Source organism: Schistocerca nitens, chromosome 6, assembly GCF_023898315.1.
Source record: "Schistocerca nitens isolate TAMUIC-IGC-003100 chromosome 6, iqSchNite1.1, whole genome shotgun sequence".
NCBI classification, from domain to species: domain Eukaryota; kingdom Metazoa; phylum Arthropoda; class Insecta; order Orthoptera; family Acrididae; genus Schistocerca; species Schistocerca nitens.
Window position 1 is genome coordinate 119563121 of NC_064619.1, and position 21994 is coordinate 119585114.

Below are 21994 nucleotides of genomic sequence, written 5' to 3' on the forward strand. Positions count from 1 at the left end.
TCTATTCCTTCTTGCACAAGGGCAGCTGTTCCACTCCCTCCCATAGCAGCAGGAATGACGCAAGCACTAAACGAGTAGAAGTCAGGGAATGTCTCCAGTCGAACTTCCTGCAACAGAGCAACATCCACGTCCGCTACCCTCAGCTTGTCGCGCAGCAGTTGAAGTTTGATACGTGTGCCGATCATGTTGATATTGATAGAGGCTATCTTGTAAGCTTTGTAAGTAGCCTGTTTGTATGTTGGCAGCGCTGTAGACTGTGTTAATATCGCTGAGAGCGCTCTGCACCCTCGGCAAGAGATTCTGTGATTGACGGACTAGAGATTAGCGAGTGGATAGGGAAGTGTCTGGACGTGACATTCTTAGTGGAGACTCTGTGTTGGTAGGACATGCATTGTAAAGTAAGTTGAAATGATGAGTTTATAAGAAAATACGCAAAGAAATGTATGATGATGGATGTTTGGTTGATAAGTTTGGGCAGTGGAATTATTGAGAACTGTATAAGTTTTGGAAGTGGATGTCATATGAATAACGTAAAATTTTCTAAATACATTGTTTGCTCTTGACCAAAATCTTTCTTTCGTTAACCATATGCGTCCTAGTAGTTTGAGTCTCTAGTAGGTAGAATCTTTTGGGTTGCACTGTTGCGATTCGTGATTGAAATAAGTTTAGGCAATTAACAATGCTGGAGGTAGTTTCATATTTCTTTAATTTCATATTTTTGGATTTGTATTATTGTTAGGATTTCTTGCAATTCAGGGCCATTCTATTGTGTTAATTACTGGAAGTCATGTTGCCAACGTTTAGAAGGCAGATTTCGTTGGGCTTGTATATCGTGGGTAATAAATGAATAGGTCAAATTTGAGTCGTCTTTGTCAGGGAACGTTCTGTAGGTCAGTGTAAAAAAAAAGTTGAGGAAATAGTTTGAGTTTGCATCTGGTCTGCAGCCAGTGGGACGTTCCTAAGAACAGGAGGAGGAGGTGTAACCGCAGCAGCAGTTCAACCACGCTGAGCTGCCCCTTCACCGCACAATACAGGGCTATTGCAAATGATTGAAGCGATTTCATAAATTCACTGTAGCTCCATTCATTGACATATGGTCACGACACACTACAGATACGTAGAAAAAATCATAAAGTTTTGTTCGGCTGAAGCCGCACTTCAGGTTTCTGCCGCCAGAGCGCTCGAGAGCGCAGTGAGACAAAATGGCGACAGGAGCCTAGAAAGCGTATGTCGTGCTTGAAATGCACTCACATCAGTCAGTCATAACAGTGCAACGACACTTCAGGACGAAGTTCAACAAAGATCCACCAACTGCTAACTCCATTCGGCGATGGTATGCGCAGTTTAAAGCTTCTGGATGCCTCTGTAAGGGGAAATCAACGGGTCGGCCTGCAGTGAGCGAAGAAACGGTTGAACGCGTGCGGGCAAGTTTCACGCGTAGCCCGCGGAAATTGGCTCATGCCACAACTGGAGACCGACAGCGCCGACTTCATCTTTCAACAGGATGGTGCTCCACCGCACTTCCATCATGATGTTCGGCATTTCTTAAACAGGGGATTGGAAAACCGATGGATCGGTCGTGGTGGAGATCATGATCAGCAATTCATGTCATGGCCTCCACGCTCTCCCGACTTAACCCCATGCGATTTCTTTCTGTGGGGTTATGTGAAAGATTCAGTGTTTAAACCTCCTCTACCAAGAAACGTGCCAGAACTGCGAGCTCGCATCGACGATGCTTTCGAACTCATTGATGGGGACATGCTGCGCCGAGTGTGGGAGGAACTTGATTATCGGCTTGATGTCTGCCGAATCACTAAAGGGGCACATATCGAACATTTGTGAATGCCTAAAAAAACTTTTTGAGTTTTTGTATGTGTGTGCAAAGCATTGTGAAAATATCTCAAATAATAACGTTACTGTAGAGCTGTGAAATCGCTTCAATCATTTGTCATAACCTTGTACATTCTAACGTTCCTGTGCCACCGAGATACAATCGTCTGTGTAGTCTCGGCTAAAGATTCGGGGACAAATCATCCGCCCATGCCATCGGGTGAGCGCTATAGTCTTGAGTCCTTCCCGGGACACTTCGCATGACACAGGGAGTCGTTTGTCGTGTTGGTCGGCAGTCAGCGGCTGCACATTCGACGAGAGCGAATCAGCGACCGGCCCAGTGGAAGGAGGCAGTCTGAAGTTAATCGTGGTGATGAGAGTCTCCATCGTCTCGCGGCTGTGTCCTGGACTCACTGGCGAATGTTATCTTTCTGTTCTTGTGCGTCTTTGGGGACCGCTGTTATGGAGTGCGTCTCCGTGTCAGATGACGGGATTGAGTCCGGGCGTCCAGGCACAAAGGCGGCCATGGGCACAACCATCGCATTAACTTCCAAAACGCCATGGGTCTTCTCTACTCCTCCTTCTATAGTCTACGAGGCGCGGGGGGGGGGGGGGGGGACTATGTTAGGCGTGAGCTTCCCCCCTTCGTTCCATCTGCACATCGCCGGTTGCCAACGATCCTGTGCGTGGTCGGGCACATGCAGCTGATTGGGATCCATCGGGAGCGCCTCTACATACGCAAGAGGAAAATCTATCGGCGTGGTGGAAGACATCAGATCCGGAGATCAGCTGGTCGGAGCTGGACAATCCGTCGCTGCAGACACTCTGATCGAACGTGGCCCTCTTTTTCCACAGCCCTAGCAGGTCTTTGTCTGGCCATGATATATGATGACTGCTCGGCATCTTCCGATGTAGAGGTAGGACGGAACACGCTCACTGACTTCAATCTGTATCTGTCGGATTCCATTAAAATAAGGGTAGGTGCCAAGTTCTGCGCACTTCTCCTCCAAGTGAGACTGAATCGTTCCCTAGGGTCTAAGTGAAGCCACCACATTTCCGCTGGCACTTCGAACGGGAGTTCAAATATGAGAATCGTCCTGAGTCCGAAATCCGCATGATCCACAGTCACTGGACCAATGTTACCGTCCGAATGTCGGAATTTGAACCTTCCCTAGTCTTCTTTAAAATCGCGTCGCATGCAGCATCAGTTTCTAATTTGATATAAACTACGCTGCTTGCAATTGAGAGGTGGAGTCTAACAAGATCGGTACAGAGGATCTTCACATCACCTCGAAAAAATCGATCTATTTCAGGCGCTCTGGGACGTGTATATTCATTCGAGAAACTGAATTTCAGTGTCGATCTCTGATATAAATAGGCCATTTACTTCGATAGACACTCACTCACGCGAAAGCTGCTGTAGCACTTAAACACCTCGAAAGCACGCGCCGCGGTGATGACGTAAACAGCTCCGTCCACAGTACTCTGCCGACGAAGGTAGACTACATATTCAACGGGGTAAGCCCGTTGAGCCTCCGTCAACGATATACATGATGCGTTTCTAAAATGGACTGCTATGAAGATGACATTGAAGAATAAGATGTAGGCAAGCTGTGATAATTTTAATTGACATATTTGTGGAACTTTTTGGCCGGCCGGTGTGGCCGAGCGGTTCTAGGCGCTTCAGTCTGGAACCGCGCGACCACTACGGTCGCAGGTTCGAATCCAGCCTCGGGCATGGATGTGTATGATGTCCTTAGGTTAGTTACGTTTAAGTAGTTCTAAGTTCTAGGCGACTGATGACCTCAGATGTTAAGTCCCATAGTGCTCAGAGCCATTTGAACCAATTTGGAACTTTTGGGTGCCAACTCATAGAACTCAGCCCCGCTCTTGATTAGACAGAGTGGCACAGTGTTTAAGGCACTGAACTCATTCGGCAGGAGAAGGTGTCTGTGGTGTCACCGCTAGACACCACACTTGCTAGGTGGTAACTTAAATCGGCCGCGGTCCTGTAGTACATGTCGGACCCGCGTGTCGCCACTGTGTAATCGCAAACCTAGCGCCACCACATGGCAGGTCACAAGACACGGACATGACCTCGCCCAGTTGTACGGACGACATAGCTTGCGACTAGACCTACCAAGTATTCCTCTCATGTGCCGAGAGACAGATTAAATAGCCTTCAGCTAGTTCATCGCTACTACCTAGTAAGGCGCCATGTGTATCATTGCTAATTGCTTACTACTATGCAAGAGATGTATTTCAACAAGAACAAGACTACATTAAAGTTAAGTATATTAAAATCTCTCTTCTTTTCTTTATAGTTTTCATCCAGTCTCCTGTTTCAGAATTTACGCCCGTCTGCGTTAGTTTCGCGTGCACCTAGCCACTCATTGTGTCGAGACCTTAGGGAATCGACACAACAATATTTTGGCGACGAGGTGTGGTGCCGCGCCCCCGTTGCAGTCTTTGTGTTCTATTTGCTCTAATTTGCTTGTGTCATGGCTTCGCCGCATTCTCCAGATGTACTGTCCGAATTTTTTCGCTTGCAGAATCAGCAGACGCAGGCGTTATTGGAAGCCCTTGGACAGCTCGTCCAGGGTCAACGTGCGCTGCAAACCGATGCGGCGGCAGCCGCTTCTTCGCTACCGCAGCCACACAACGCTGTCGCACCGCCATTTAGGCCCTTTGAGGCCCATAACGAGAGCTGGACTGAGTGGGCCGATCAGTTCAACTTCCACCTCACTGCTTATGGAATTCAAGGTAAAGAGCGGCAGCCGTTTTTGCTTTCTTGTGTCGGTGTGTCTACCTACCGTGTGATAGTGAAATTGTTTCCCCGACGCGACGTAGCAACTCTGACCTACGAAGAAATTTTGTCTGCTTTGGATGCCTATTTCAAAGAAACAGTAAATGTAGTTGCAAAACGGTATACGTTTTTTCGTACAAAACGTACGGCCGGTCAGACTAACAGGGAGTGGGTAGCACCTTTGCAAGGCCTTACTAGAGACTGCGCGTTTGCCTGTGAATGTGGCCTCCCATATTCAGATACTATGGTGCGTGATGCAATTGCACAGAACGTTTCTGATGTTCGCATAAGGGAACAGATTTTGAAACTAGTTAATCCCTCCCTGCAACAAGTGATAGACATATTGGACAGGCAAGACACACTTGACTTTGCTCAGGCATCATTTGAACCTTCGCCGGCAGTGTGTCACGTTAATCGGCCCGCCGGGCCCGCTGCGCGGGACGCTAAGCGGCCCTCGCGCCCGACTTCGCTGCGGCCGCCTAGCTTGCAACCACGTGCGCCGCGTAAGCAAGCCAATGCAGTGAAATCTTGCCCGCGGTGTGCAACTAGACATTCGCGTGAAAATTGCCCGTCACGCCAAGCTATTTGCTTTTACTGTCAAAAGAAAGGACATGTACAAAGTGTTTGCCGGAAAAAGTTAAGATCAGACAATCGCACAAATTCCAGGCCTTTTGCTTCGCGCCGGAATCGAATCCAGGACAATCAGGCTCGTGGACCTTCGCCCATGGACATTAATGTAGTTCATTCCCACCCGTCCAGTGACACTTTAGCTAACAGTGACTGTGTTCGTCCCACCCAAAGTGTGCGTCGACGTCGTCGGAAATCCCGTAAAGTCGCAAGTGCTTCTGTACCTGTATCAGTTCAAATTGCACGAGACAGTCGCTCTTGTCGTCAACAAGACAATAAACTTTTTGTGGACTTAGACCTTGCAGGAAACGTGATACCATTCCAGCTCGATACCGGAGCTGCAGTTTCATTGCTCAATCACGACACGTACAAACAACTGGGCGCCCCGCCATTGCGTGCCGCAAATGTTACGTTAACTAGTTACTCAGGACAGCATATACCTGTGTTAGGACAGTGCAGCCTTCTTGCAACATACAAGGGACAGACAAAACTTGTGTCATTTTATGTTCTTCGTTCCTCTAGTGCAGTGAACTTGTTTGGTTTAGATTTGTTTCAATTGTTTAATTTGTCTATAGTAAATCAGGTCCTATCCGTGAATCAGACTGTGCCTTCCGCCAGTGTTTCTAGTCTTTGTGAAGAATTTGCAGACATTTTTGCACCGGGCCTTGGTTGCGCTAAGAACTATGAAGCGCATTTGGAACTGAAAGACAACGCGCAACCAAAATTTTTCAGAGCGCGCAATGTTCCCCACGCATTGCGTGATGAGGTCGCAAAAACATTAGCCGAATTAGAATCTCAAGGTGTAATTGAACGTGTGCAGGCTTCTCTCTGGGCCTCACCCTTAGTAATTTTGCCAAAACCTTCCGGAAAACTGAGACTTTGTGTGGACTTCAAGGCAACTGTGAATCCACAACTTGTGACTGCCACTTTTCCTTTGCCCCGCCCGGAAGATCTTTTTGACAAACTGTGCCCGGGAAAATATTTTTCAAAATTGGACCTCGCAGATGCGTACTTGCAAATACCTGTGGACGAAGAATCCCAGCGCGTCTTGGTGGTAAACACGCATCTTGGCTTGTATCGCTTCAAAAGACTGCCATTCGGGTGTGCATCCGCCCCTGCTTTATTTCAGCAATATTTACAAACTATTTGTGCGTCGGTCCCTACTGCTGCGAACTATCTGGACGATATTGTGATCTCAGGAAAGACAGAAGCCGAACATTTGCAGAATCTCCGGACATTATTTCAGGTCTTGCGTCAGAATGGTCTTCGCTTGAGGAAGGACAAATGTGTGTTTTTTGCTCGTGACTTACCGTACCTGGGGCATGTCATAAATGCCCAAGGTATACATCCGAGTCCAGAGCACCTTCGTGCCATTCAGGACTTGCCGTCACCGCAGAACTTAAAACAGCTACAGAGTGTGCTGGGTAAGGTAAATTATTATTCAAAGTTTGTGCGCAATGCTTCTTCCATTTCAGCTCCGCTTCATCGCTTACGCCGTAAAGGTGTTCCGTTCGTCTGGACGACGGAATGCGAACGCGCCTTTCGCCAGTTGAAATCGGCGTTACTTTCCAATACTTGCCTTACGCCATTCGATCCCCGAAAACCCTTTTGTTGATGGTAGATGCATCGGATTTCGGGATCGGTGCTGTGCTTGCGCACAAAGATGGCTCGCATGATCGCCCTATTGCCTTTGCGTCAAAATTGCTCTCATCTGCGCAAAGAAATTATTCACAAATAGAGAAAGAAGCTTTAGCTCTAGTGTTTGGTGTTACCAAGTTTCATGACTTCTTGTATGGTCGTCACTTTACCATCATCACGGACCACAAACCTTTGACATCGCTTTTTCATCCGACCAAGCCTGTACCTCCACGTACAGCGCAGAAATTCATTCGCTGGTCACTTTTTCTCTCGCAGTACCGCTACGATATCTTGTATCGGTCCACTGCTAAGCACGGAAACGCTGATGCGTTGTCCCGTTTGCCTGTTGCTGAGGATAAAGCATTCGATTCTTCCGAACTTGCTTGCATGTTCATTGATTCGGAAGCCGATGACGTGGTCGCATCGTTTCCGATTGATTTTCGTCGTGTAGCTACTGCCACAGCTGCTGACCCTGTCCTTGCTACTGTTTTGCGTTTTGTTGCTACGCAATGGCCCTTGTCAAAGTCACGGATCGAGGATCCTTTGGTTCGCCGTTTTTTTGCTCACAAGGAGAGACTTTTTGTACGACGTGGTGTTTTGTTGTTGCGTTCCGATAATGATCAATCCCGAGTCGTGGTCCCACGTTCGTTACAGTCCTCTGTCTTACGGCTTCTTCACCAAGGACATTGGGGTATAGTGCGAACGAAACAACTTGCTCGACAGCACTGTACTTGGTTCGGAATCGATGCTGCGATTACGACTCTGTGCTCCTCTTGCGTGGCGTGTGCCGAACGACAATCCGCACCGCCGCGGAAATTCTTTGCATGGCCGAAAGCCACTTCCCCTTGGCACCGCTTGCACATCGATTTTGCTGGTCCATTCTGGAATGCTCGATGGTTGGTTGTGGTCGATGCTTTCAGTAATTTTCCTTTTGTTGTCCGGATGTCTTCCACGACGTCTTCTGCCACCATCCAAGCCTTGTCTGCTATCTTTTGCATTGAAGGTCTTCCGCAGACTATTGTTTCCGACAATGGCCCACAATTCATGTCCGCAGAATTTCAGTCATTCTGCAAGGCCAATGGTATTCAACATCTGACATCCGCGCCGTTTTCGCCTCAGTCAAACGGTGCCGCTGAACGATTGGTCCGGACTTTCAAGTCGCAGATGTTGAAGTTGAAAGAGTCGCATTCTCGGGAGGACGCTTTGTTGCTCTTTTTGTCTTCGTATCGCTCTCAGCCCCGCGATGGTCGCTCGCCGGCTGAGTTGCTCCACGGTCGATCTCATCGAACTCTGATGTCTTTGCTGCATCCGCCACATCAGGTTCCTGTGCAGCGGCAGACTCCTGCTTTTGCTCCTGGCGACGTTGTCTATTATCGCAACTATCGCGGTTCACAGCGTTGGCTCGCAGGGCGCATTCTTCGCTGCCTCGGCCGCGCGATGTATTTGGTTTTGGGGGCCTCTGGTGAGGTGCGTCGGCATCTCAATCAGCTGCGCCTCTGTCGTCGCCTGGGTTCTGCCGCTCCCCGTCTGCTTTCAGCGACGGAGCCGTCCGGTCAGCGCTTTGGGGACCCATCTACTGGCTCGCCTCATCCCCAGGTGTTACCGACGATGCCTTCCATTTTGCCTCATGGCGTCGCGCCGCCGCAGCCGCCGCCGGCGCCGCCAGCAGCGGACGCTTCGCTGCAGCCGCCTCGCGCCTCCCTGGGTCACGCGCCGCCGCTTGCTTCCCGTGACCAGCCGTCCTCCGCCATGGACCTCTTGCCCGCTCCGGACCAGATGTCGTCTTCGCCCGTCGGGTGCTCCGACCACATGGAGGTCGACCCCGCGGCTCCTCTTATATCATTACGTGCGCATACACCTCCTGTTGACGTGCACCCTGGACTAGGTTTGCAGGCGTTTCCTAGCTCCCCTCGGACCGAATGGCCGGGTGCGGGTGGCACAGCCTCGCCTGTTGTTAGGCTCCCCACCTCATCGCATACGTCAACATGGGGTCCTCCCCACGGCGGGCGGAAGCCTTATCTCACGACCGTTCGCCGATTTGCGGGGGAGGAATGTGGTGTCACCGCTAGACACCACACTTGCTAGGTGGTAACTTAAATCGGCCGCGGTCCTGTAGTACATGTCGGACCCGCGTGTCGCCACTGTGTAATCGCAAACCTAGCGCCACCACATGGCAGGTCACAAGACACGGACATGACCTCGCCCAGTTGTACGGACGACATAGCTTGCGACTAGACCTACCAAGTATTCCTCTCATGTGCCGAGAGACAGATTAAATAGCCTTCAGCTAGTTCATCGCTACTACCTAGCAAGGCGCCATGTGTATCATTGCTAATTGCTTACTACTATGCAAGAGATGTATTTCAACAAGAACAAGACTACATTAAAGTTAAGTATATTAAAATCTCTCTTCTTTTCTTTATAGTTTTCATCCAGTCTCCTGTTTCAGAATTTACGCCCGTCTGCGTTAGTTTCGCGTGCACCTAGCCACTCATTGTGTCGAGACCTTAGGGAATCGACACAACAGTGTCAAATAACATATCGGACTGATCTTGCTGGCTTTTGAATTCGTTTCCAACCAGCCATTCGCTACGGCAACAACTGGGAACAGTCACTTGTCCCATGAGCGACAACGCCACTGCTTGCCGAGTTATACCGAACTTTTTGTTAGCTACGCCGTGTAGCATATGAAGCACCTCACCTCATATATGCCAAATGGCTCTGAGTAATATGAGACTTAACATCTGAGCTCATCAGTCCCCTAGAACTTAGAATTACTTAAACTTAACTAACCTAAGGACATCACAAACTTCCATGCCCGAGGCAGGATTCAAACGTCCGACCGTAGCATTCGCGCGGTTCCGGACTGAAGCGCCTAGAACCGCTCGACCACAACGGCCGGCTCATATATGCCAGAAATTGCTGTTGTACATATGCGTATTTTGAAATTCTGGGATATTTCACTGTGCAACTCGTAACTGGTATATTGTAGAATAAAAACTGTCCTCTGCCGCGCACCTTATAGTGATTTGCAGAGTATAGATGGAGAACGATATCGTCATTTAATTTGAGCAACGTCAGCTACACTACATGGACGCTGCCACGAATTTACCGAGGTCCTCATCGTCACATTAAAGAAAACCTGCATCAATACCCTCGCTATCGACTGTAATCAAGACATTCCTATACTCTGCCTTTATTTGACAGCTAATAACGGAGCAGATTATCTATAATTTTTGCATTCGACTTTTAGCATAAGCACGGCCTTATTTTACAAAAGCTGGTTACTGTTAAATGATTAGTTATTGCAGTGACAGGCCACTGAAATTATGCATGTTATACAGTTACGAAATCCAGTCACGCTGTACTCAGTATGTTTTACAAAATAATTTTCACAATACTCGACAGGTACTACGTTGCATTTACACATTATACACGTTATAGCAATTTTGACCCGATGCTAAAGAGCTGAACTTCTCCTTTACTCACCCGAAAGTGCATTCATCGCAATGACGTCAATGGTTAGCTGTTATTGTGAATATTAGTCGACAACGGGTGTAGAATATACAGGAACTTGATAAACAAAACAAAAAATGAAAACTTGAGAGAGGGTACTTAAAACCTGTAGTCACTAGAAGATCGCAGCGCAAGGACAGGCATTTGACTCCCAATAAAAACAAATGTGACGTGTTTAGAGTAAATAGGCAAAAATACTCATAGTGTCAGATTGCAATCTTAGTAATCAATAACTCGATTAACGATGAATGAAAGGAATCAGTTACAATCGTTGTATCTAGCATTTGCGTCCGGAGGTATTTAAGACTGAGCGACGGCGTAAAACTAATTGGACGAAAGGGAGACGCCCAACTGGGATTCATCGGAAGAATCCGAAGAAAACGTATTTCGCCGTTGAAGGAGCCAGGCTACAAAATCCTCTCTCGATTCTCGAGTGTTGCTCGTCAGTCTGGAACCCGCAGGATCAACAGTAGAGATGTAGAGTCGACCCGAAGAGAAGCGGCGCGTTTCGTCACAGGTTCACGTGGCCTTGGCAGACGCTACAGGAGAGGTGTTGCGAGTCACAGAGAGGTTACGTGTGAACATACTCAGAAGGCTCGTTCGTAGAAGAGCCAAGAAACGTTTTGCGTTTTCCGACACTTCATCGTTATCACCGTCATCTTGTACATCTTCCCAGCACTGGAAGAGTCTGCTTGGAACACAAGAAACCCCATCTTGTCCGGCCTTCCCACCACCTCTCTGCTGCTACTCTGGTCCATTCTTCTGCTTTCTTCCGAATGCTTTCTTCTGCTTCTTTTAGCCACATGTCTGTGGCCTCTTGTCCGACATCCTCATCTCGTACATGTTCCTAGTCATCCTCATCTCATACTTTCTCTTTCCAGGGTAATTTTAAATCTTTTGTCCCCAGTTTTCTCTTGTGGCGGCCCCTCGTGTGTTATCCTACAAACACTTTTCAATTTTTGTTACTTCTACCAGACTTCCTAAAAAAACTTACTCGTACTTTTACTTTTTTTATTTTCCTTTACGACCCAAGTTTCAGCAACGTACTACAAATCGGGTATACAAGATGTTCGGTACATCACATTTTTACTTTTATGGGAGACGTCTGCTCCCTGTCACTGCTTTCACACTTCTCACGAAGCTATCAGCTTGTATGGCACGTTCACTTATCGGCCATTCTTCCCATTTTCCTGTGTTGTGCTCACCAGGTACTTGAAACTTTGCACCATTGTTTTTCCTCATATTAACTATAGGTCCATCTTTTTTTTCTTGTTGTGACCGCTGCTCACACTACTTTGCATCAAATTTTGGGCCATACTTTTGCACAGCTGCTTCTCAAACATGTAATAGCCTCCCTACTTCCTCCTCGTTATTATTTTATGCTGCTTTATTTAATCATATTCACAACTTTCGGTTTTATTTCCACGTTATACGTTAGCAATAGTTGCTGTTAACATACTTCATCACTATACGAGAACGTATTCGCATTTTTATCAACCATTCTTATATTTCCTATTATTCTCCTTCTCGGGCAAGTATCTCACGAAATAACAACGACGGTGGACTCGTGCTTTTACATGAATTTACTGAGTGTCGTTTTTCACACAGATAATAATAGAACAGGAGGAGTAGAAAATAGTGGAACACGAAGTGTCCTACGCCACATCCTGTAGAAGGCTTAAGTAGAACATATGTATGTGTCTTTTTTTTTTTTTTTTTTTTTTTAACGAACGATAGAGACAGAGAAAGTTGTATACATGGAAGAATCCTGGAGATACTAGAAGGTATCATATAGATTATATAATGGTAAGACAGAGATTTAGGAACCAGGTTTTAAATTTTAAGACATTTCCAGGGGCAGACGTGGATTCTGACCACAATCTATTAGTTATGAACTTTAGATCAAAACTGCAAAAAGGTGGGAATTTAAGGAGATGGGACCTGGATAAACTGACTGAACCACAGATTGTGCAGAGTTTCACGGAGAGCATAAGGGAACACTTGATAGGAATGGGGGAAAGAAATACAGTAGAAGAAGAATGGGTAGCTCTGAGAAGTAGTGAAGGCAGCAGAGGATCAAGTAGGTAAAAAGACGAGGGCTAGTAGAAATCCCTGGGGACCAGAAGAAATATTGAATTGATGAAAGGAGAAAATATAAAAATGCAGTAAACGAAGCAGGCAAAAAGGAATACAAACGTCTCAAAAATGAGATCGACAGGAAGTGCAAAATGGCTAAGCAGGGATGGCTTGAGGACAAGATGTAGAGGGTTATCTCACTAGGGGTAAGATAGATACTGCCTACAGGAAAATTAAAGTGACCTTTGGAGAAAAGAGAGCCACATGTATGAATATCAAGAGCTCAGATGGAAACCCAGTTCTAAGCAAAGAAGGGAAAGCAAAAAGGTGGAAGGAGTATAAAGAGGGTCTATACAAGGGCGATGTACTTGAGGACAATATTATGGAAATGGAAGAGGATGTAGATGAAGAAGAAATGGGAGATACGATACTGCGTGAAGAGTTTGACAGAGCACTGAAAGACCTGAGTAGACAACATTCCATTAGATCTACTGACGGCCTTGGGAGAGCCAGTCCTGACAAAACTCTACCATCTGGTGAGCAAGATGTATGAGACAGGCGAAATACCCTCAGACTTCAAGAAGAATATAATAAATCCAATCCCAAAGAAAGCAGGTGTTGATAGATGTGAAAATTACCGAACTATCAGTTTAATAAGTCACAGCTGCAAAATACTAACGCGAATTCTTTATAGACGAATGGAAAAGCTGATAGAAATCGACCTCGGGGAAGATCAGTTTGGATTCCGTAGAAATGTTGGAACACGTGAGGCAATACTGACCTTACACCTTATCTTAGAAGAAAGATTAAGGAAAGGCAAACCTACGTTTCTAGCATTTGTAGACTTAGAGAAAGCTTTTGACAATGTTGACTGGAATACTCTCTTTCAAATTCTAAAGGTGGCAGGGGTAAAATGCAGGGAGCGAAAGCCTATTTACAATTTGTACAGAAACCAGATGGCAGTTATAAGAGTGGAGGGGCAAGAAAGGGAAGCCACGGTTGGGAAGGGAGTGAGACAGGGTTGTAGCCTCTCCCCGATGTTATTCAATCTGTATATTGAGCAAGCAGTAAAGGGAACAAAAGAAAAATTCGGAGTAAAAGAAATAAAAACTTTAAGGTTCGCCGATGACATTGTAATTCTGTCAAAGACAGCAAAGGACTTGGAAGAGCAGTTGAACGGAATGGATGGTGTCTTGAAAGGAGGGTATAAGATGAGCATCAACAAAAGCAAAACGAGGATAATGGAATGTAGTCGAATTAAGTCGGGTGATGGTGAAGGAATTAGATCAGGAAATGAGACGCTTGACGTAGTAAAGGAGTTTTACTATTTGGGGAGCAAAATAACTGGAGATGGTCGAAGTAGAGAGGATATAAAATGTAGACTGGCAATGGCAACGAAAGCGTTTCTGAAGAAGAGAGTATAGTTTTAAGTGTCAGGAAGTCGTTTCTGAAAGTATTTGTATGGAGTGTAGCCATGTATGGAAGTGAAACATGGACGATAAATAGTTTAGACAAGAAGAGAATAGAAGCTTTCGAAATATGGTGCTACAGAAGAATGCTGAAGATTAGATGGGTAGATCACATAACTAATGAGGAGATATTGAATAGGATTGGGGAGAAGAGAAATTTGTGGCACAACTTGACTAGAAGAAGGGATCGGTTGGTAGGACATGTTCTGAGGCACCAAGGGATCACCAATTTAGTATTGGAGGGCAGCGTGGAGGGTAAAAATCGTAGAGGGAGACCAAGATATGAATATACTAAGCAGATTCACAAGTATGTAGGTTGCAGTAGTTACTGGGAGATGAAGAAGCTTGCACAGGATAGAGTAGCATGGAGAGCTGTATCAAACCAGTTTTAGGACTGAAGACCACAAAAATAACAACAACAGAGACAGTCAACCGGTTGTACAAATTTTATTGCATGGACCTAGTGTCGACACCGATTAAGGGTACCTTCATCAGAATAAATTATAGTTACCTGCAAAATTTTTAAATCAGCACAGGAGGATAACAAAAATATCATACATTTAAGTAGCACTAAAATTATTAAAAACGGAACAGGTATTTTCTACATAGGTTCACAGAGCATGGATAGATTAATAAAACCATACGTCCTGAAGTGCTCAAGTGAAACACGTAAAAGCTATCTCGTGGAGCCAACATTACAACCACGAGTGTAGCAAGCCGCTAGGACTGACATTAGACTGAAAGGTCTGTCATCTGATTACGCCGCTACGTGGAAACAGCGCAATGCGCACCACATATGTGGTGGGAATGGGGTAGACGGGGACAAACGAAGAAAACAGTTATACAATAAATGAAAGTAGTTATGACAAGATATCAGTCTTAATAACAGATGTATAAAAATAGGTAAGAAATGAATTATACAGGAAACGCTGCAAAATGAAACAGTAGTTGATACGCGCCATTTGTTCAGTGTAGATAACATGAAAGTACTCTAAATGAAGAAAATTAACATAATGAGGTTAACACCTATGGAATACAATAACAAGAATTAAAATATAAGGAAAGCGATGTTTGAGAACAGTGTGTAAAGGCCTTCAATCAAAGAAGGACAGTATGTCAAAAGATTTGAATAGCAGTTTGAAGCCGTTAAAGAAATTTTGTACCTTCTTATCGAAACTGGCTCCCAGTCGAGGGCGTCTCGCGCGCGTCAGGGGGTGCTAGTGCTACCAACGAGGACACTCACGGACGGCTGTCCACGGGAAGCGTGGGCGGCGAGGGCACTGGCTGATGGTCCGTGTAGGGGGAAGGTGTGACCTAAGGCCTTGTAAAAAGAACTGGACTCCCCGAGGGCGCTGCAGTCGCGGGATATTTTGATACTTCGGCTGGATGCCATTATGGTGGTAAGAGACTGTTAAGTAGAATTACATTTGGCTTTTAAGGACATAGGTCGAACATTACTTATTTATCGGTGGACATATACTGTATTTGTTAGTTGAAACTGAACTGTCTACACATTCCAGTTTATGTGAAAAAAAGAAAAAAAAATGAAAAGAAAAAGATGATAAAGAGTTGTGCAGCGTTTAATTATACAAATATATTCGATAGAAGGAACCAATATTAACTTTCATAGTTCGTCGATGTTAGTAGATGTTTTGTATGTTAATGCAGTTGCGTGATAAATGTCTCTACAATGTGATAATATGATAAAAGTGTAAAACGTCTCCTTAGGAAAATTATGAATTACTGTGCTGGTAAACTTCTACGTTATTTGATACAAAGACAGCTGAGCAGAACTAAATGTACTGAGACAGTTCTCTCTTTACTTATTCTGATCAACACTAAACTGACACACAATTTTTTTTTTAGCGCAACGCAATCTGACTTTCAATAATCCCTACAATAGAATGGCCCTCACTAACAATAACCTATACCTTTCATGAATCACTTACCTCACAAAAATCTTCGTTACTCGAACTACTGCAATAGAGCGAGCGCCAATACTGCCAGCTAAATAAAATATTCTAACTACTGAAGGTACTAACTACTGATAGACATAGTTAGCAAATGAAAGAAATTGACAGAGAACAAACAATGTACTTACCTTAATAGCGTTCAAAAGTGATTGACATCCAATTAAACAAATTTCCTTTTTCTGACGGACACACGTCCAGATCGTCCGATCAAAACTCTGGCCTCTCTCTCTCCACATCCACCACTGCTGGCGGCTCACCTCCAACTGCGCAACGCTACGCGCTGTTCACATCCAACTGCCCAACACTACAATAGCGAATGTTCCAACAATGCCAACCAGCCACAGACCTCGCACAGCACAGTCAGTGATTTTTATACAGAGCGCTACGTAGCGTTACCAACATAAAAACCTAAACAGCCTACTTACACGTGCATTTAATTGAAGGTTTCCTGTTCCAAAATCACAGTTTTACAAAAATGGTTAAATGCTGTCACGAGGCAAGATTTCTGACCGACAGAAAACCATTTTCTATGTTCGGAACATTTTCAGGGAATTTCTTTCCTTGCGAACTATGTAATTTGCTGAAAGATACTGCTGTTCCATCTACTTTCGTTTTCAGAACCTTATATAGCAAAATGTAAATTACTTTTGTAAACCATAAGGCCTATCAAATTTAACTATACAACTTTAAAGACACCGAAGTGCAAGCAAGAGGCGATTTCGGGTGTAAGTTTACCACCACAATGGCCGCTATTCAGTTTGTCCACTGGTCACTACAGACCACTTACGGGATTGTGAGGCCTTTTCTTATCGGTGCACCGAATAAATGTCGGATTCAGTTAAAGGTCATATTTATTAGAGCGCAATAGGTTTGCTGTGACTGAAGTTAATTGTACCGCACCTTTCACTTGTGTGCTAAATAACCTTCCATCATGTTTGTAAAGAGTTGTTGGTAATGTGTTTCCAATGTGTCCAGTACTTTCTCATAGACTTACTAATCCATTTTCTCTCTTTCAGAAATTTGTATTTTGCTGTTGGGAGCCACCTTGTTTGCGAGCATGACTGCCTGTATGTTTAGTGAACACCTTGTGGGAGAGTAAGGTAGCGCCACATGCGACCTGGTCGTGTGTGCCTGTTGGTGGGCTGGTATACGGCTGGTATTATTTATGTGGTTCCTGAAACTGTTGAAATGCATTCACCTTCTTTAAAGGTTTCTTGCTTATAAAATGTTATTTGATTTGTCAGTGAGGTCGTTGCTTCTGGTACTTGGTAACGTTGTGAATTTTTTCTTGTGTTTTTTTATAAAGGGTTTTTTAAGAAAAACTAATTTTAAAGTTTAGAATTTTTTAAATAGTCTACAGCTCTGCTTCCACCGTAGCGGCAGCAGCGGCAATTCGTGGTGCAGCTGGTAGGTCGTAAGAGCACACAGTAAGCTTAGGTATTTGTAAACAAAAAGCCATCAAAATATTAGTCGATTTTTGATTGCGTCACAAAGTTATTCCCGACTGAAGGTGTCAGCTTACGTGTCCAATTCTCAGCATTTGGGGGTAGTTTTAATTTTTTGCTTTAGCGTAAAGAAATCTGCAGCTGAGTCTCACAAAATGCTGGTTAAGACACCTGTTAGTGAAAGGACACGCAGAGAATGGTTTCAACGCTGCAAGAACGGTGATTTCGACGTCGAAGGCCGGCATGGCAGTGGAAGAGAGAAGGTTTTCGAAGCTACTGAAACCGACGGAAACAATCACAGGATATCGTTATCGAAGCAGTTGATGGGTGTGAGCCGAGCACTGAGAGACAGACGGCCACTATACAGCGACAGACATGAAAAGCATGGCGATGCTCGACCCCATGTCGCAAAACCCGTCAAAACATACTTGGGAAAGTTGAAATGAGAAGTCCCACCCCACCCTCCGTATTCTTCAGACATTTCTTTCTCTGAGTACTACCTTTTTCGAGCAATGGCACAAGGCCTGGCTGACCAGCCCTTCTGCCCATACGGACAAGGGCAAAATTGGATCGATTCTTGGATCTCCTCAAAAGACGCCCAGTTCTTCCATAGCGGGAGTCGTATGCTGCCCGAAAGATGGAAGAAAGTGGTGATCAGCGGTCGCCAATACTTTGAATCGTAAATTTTTTGTAACTGCCGAAGCAAAGTTGTAGACCTATAATTAAACAGTTGTGTTTTAAACTGGGCCTATCCTTCAAATAAATTCTATGACCCTCTTTAAAATATTACACAGTTTCAGGTTTAAAATATTACTCAGTTTCAGTGAAAGGTAAACGAGAATGTGTAGTTGTAAACCATTTTTGCTTCCGCTATCACTTAATGTATACATGCATTGTTGCTGCGATTCATTGTCAAGAGTACCTATTACTGGTTTGTACAAGCTAGACATAGCTTGAAAAAAAGATTGTTAACTATTTTTGCTTCAGTGGGCTCAATAGTTTCCACTCCAGGATCCCCATGTCGTCTTATCACATCTGAAAATTTTTATTACCCCACTGAAGCAGCTCATTGAGAATGAGATCGTCATTAACAGACATATGCTTAAAAATTTCCAGTTCTTCAGTAATATGAAGCCTACAACCTTTCGTTTCTTTATGGGGGGGGGGGGGGGGGTAGTAACTTTGTAAGGTGGGCATGTTATTTTGATGTTTGTAAGTTATCGACGTGCACGTCGGAGAGATAGCAAGTTATGTTACTGTTAAACCATCTTTGGTCTTGATGTGGCACAGTCTTCGCCTCTCCGCCGTCTGATACATTCTTAGTTGTCGTGTGGTGGGTAATGGACATATTCAGTAGTGCTGTGTTGACTTGTGATTGTTTCTGTGTTAAGTATAGTATTGTTCAGACCAATCGCATGTGTGAAGATCACACGAAGCTTTACTCTGTCTTTTCAAATTCATACTTCATTCTAAAATCTTAGTCTTGGAATATCATTTCATAGGAATAGTTACTATTCACATCCCACTGTCTAAAGAAGATTTATCATTACGCATTACCACATTGCACCATGTGATATGCAACAGTTTGAATACTGTTTGGAAATTTTATTTAGAAATGGAAATGTAGCTTAGTCGCTGCCTACTTGCTATTTGCTGTTGAACATTTGAGAAATCTGCAACCATGTTGTCAAGACGTGAGGTAAGTGGCAAATTTTGATTACGACTAGATAATTGTTTTACATTATTATAATATAATGACAAGTTGTATTTAGACCAGTTACAATTCAGTTCAAATTAGGTCCTGTTCAGTCAAAGGTTACCATACGACTTTAAGTTGGACAACAGTTTGTGGGCACAAAGTTTTGGTTGAACGTAGAGTTTTTGTAGAGTGGGAGATAAAGCTCAGCTAAATTTCATACGGAAACATACATGGTCTTTCACTAAATGTGTCTGCCTCTGTAAGTTACGAAGTAAGAGGCGACAGAAATATTTATTGCGGTGGGTCACCATAAGAAACGTTACACTGCCTGCGGAGCTATGAACATAGTTTATTGTGTTATTATCCAAAGAGTTACAGCAGAAAGATACATTTTTTAAATGGAACAATAGTTGTTTTTATCATGCACTGGAATCAGTAACACCAGCTGTGTATACATCAATTTAAATTACATTCCTATCACTTTTAGTTTGGGAGATACAATCCTTCAAACTTTCAGGGGCAGATACTACTCGTTGTACATAACATGTGGCTGTGTGGTGGGTCATGGATGTTCTGGCGGTGGGAAGTTGATTTAAATGAGATGTTCAAATGTGTGTCCATGTGTAAGTAGGCTGTGTAAGTAGTGCTCTAAATGAAAATCACTGACTGTGCTGTGTGCAGTCTGTGGCTGGTTTGCATTGTTGGAATTTGCCATTGTAGTGTTGGGCAGTTGGCTGTTCACAGCGCATAGCGTTGCGCAGTTGGAGGTGAGCCGCCAGCAGTGGTGGATGTGGGGAGAGAGATGGTGGAATTTTGAGAGCGGATGATCTGGACGTGTGTCCATCAGAGACAGTACATTTGTAAGACTTGATGTCCTGAACTGATATATATATATATATATATATATATATATATATATATATATATAATGACTTTTGAACACTATTAAGGCTTGCGTGCCTCAGCGATACAGATGGCCGTACCGTAGGTGCAACCACAACGGAGGGGTATCTGTTGAGAGGCCAGACAAACATGTGGTTCCTGAAGAGGGGCAGCAGCCTTTTCAGTAGTTGCAGGGGCAACAGTCTGGATGATTGACTGATCTGGCCTTGTAACATTAACCAAAACGGCCTTGCTGTGCTGGTACTGCGAACGGCTGAAAGCAAGGGGAAACTACAGCCGTAATTTTTCCCGAGGACATGCAGCTTTACTGTATGATTAAATGATGATGGCGTCCTCTTGGGTAAAATATTCCGGAGGTAAAATAGTCCCCCATTCGGATCTCCGGGCGGGGACTACTCAAGAGGACGGAGGGTGGAATGTCATTAAGGTAAATACTTTGTTTGTTCTCTATCAAAATCTTTCATTTGCTAACTATGCCTATCAGTAGTTAGTGCCTTCAGTAGTTTGAATCTTTTATTTAGCTGACAGTAGTGGCGCTCGCTGTATTGCAGTAGTTCGAGTAACGAAGATTTTTGTGAGGTAAGTGATCTGTGAAAGGTATAGGTTAATGTTAGTCAGGGCCATTCTTTTGTAGGGATTATTGAAAGTCAGATTGCGTTGCGCTAAAAATATTGTGTGTCAGTTTAGTGTTGATCAGAATAGGTAAAGAGCGAAATGTCTGAGTACGTTCAGTTTTGCTCAGCTGTTTGAAAATCAAATAATGTAAGAGATTTATCAGCACAGTAATGCAATAATTTTTCTAAGGGGACGTTGCACATGTTCCTGAATGCGCAATGCAATGCGCCTTCTAAAGGATCTGCGGACGAGATGTAACATCGCCGGTGTCACGGAGCAACATGCGTCCTCGATGCGCCGTTTTAGATCATCTGGGGATGTGGGCTCAGTGACGATCCTTTATATATCCCCACAAAAAGAAAGCTAATGGTGTTAAATCGGGCTACCTTGCGGGCCATGAACGAGGACCAAGGTCTCCCAACCACCTTCCTACAAACCTGTTGTTTAGTTTTTCCACAACAGCACGTGCAGATTGGGCTGGCCGACCATCGTGCTGCATCCACATATGGACTCTCGTGTGTAGACACACCTGTTCAAGGAGACCACCCAAACTGTCGACTATAAACGCGGCATATAACTCACCTGTCAGTGTACGCGGGAAGTAGTGTGGACCAATGATTTCATCCCCAAGTATTCCACACCGTACATTAATAGACCACCTACGTTGACGGTCGACAGGTGGTACCCACTGAGGATTTCAGCGACCCAGTAGTGCACGTTATGGTGATCCACTGCACCATAATTTGTGAACGTGGACTCATCAGAGAACATAACACCTTGTGAAGGCTCCAGCGTGAAATTACGCACGGCCCATTCACAGAATGTAACCCTTGCACGGAAGTCGTTCCCATGTAGCTCCTGGGTCAGTGACAGGCGATACGGGTGAAACCTGTGACCATGTACTATATGCTACACGGATGTGAGACTGACACCAGCGACTGCAGCAACGGCTCGTAAGCTGACATGAGGATCGTGGTGTACTGCAGCTAAAACAAACACCTCCGTCTCCTCACTTCTTGCAGCTCTTCGTCTGTTACTGAGGCGCATTACCAAGCTGCCTGTTTCCCGAAGTCGTTGTTCGGCACGTAAGAACGTAATGACTGCCGGAGCTCTTCGCCTGGTATATCTCACGGCGTACGCCATGGCTGATTCAGTGGCATCGTGTCGGCACTCGTCGAGCATCAGCAACATGTCAACGTACTCGTTATTCGTATATGCCATTCTTAATCCGATGTCAGTAATTGTGGTATATTGAGCCCCGTTTGTTTGTGTTGCTCGAACTGTCGGGTATACGGCAGTGTGTGGCGACAGTCGGCAGTCTAACAGCGCATTGAGGAAGCTTCTCGCTCCGTGACACCGGAGACGTTACAACTCGGCCGCACCACATTCAGAAGGTG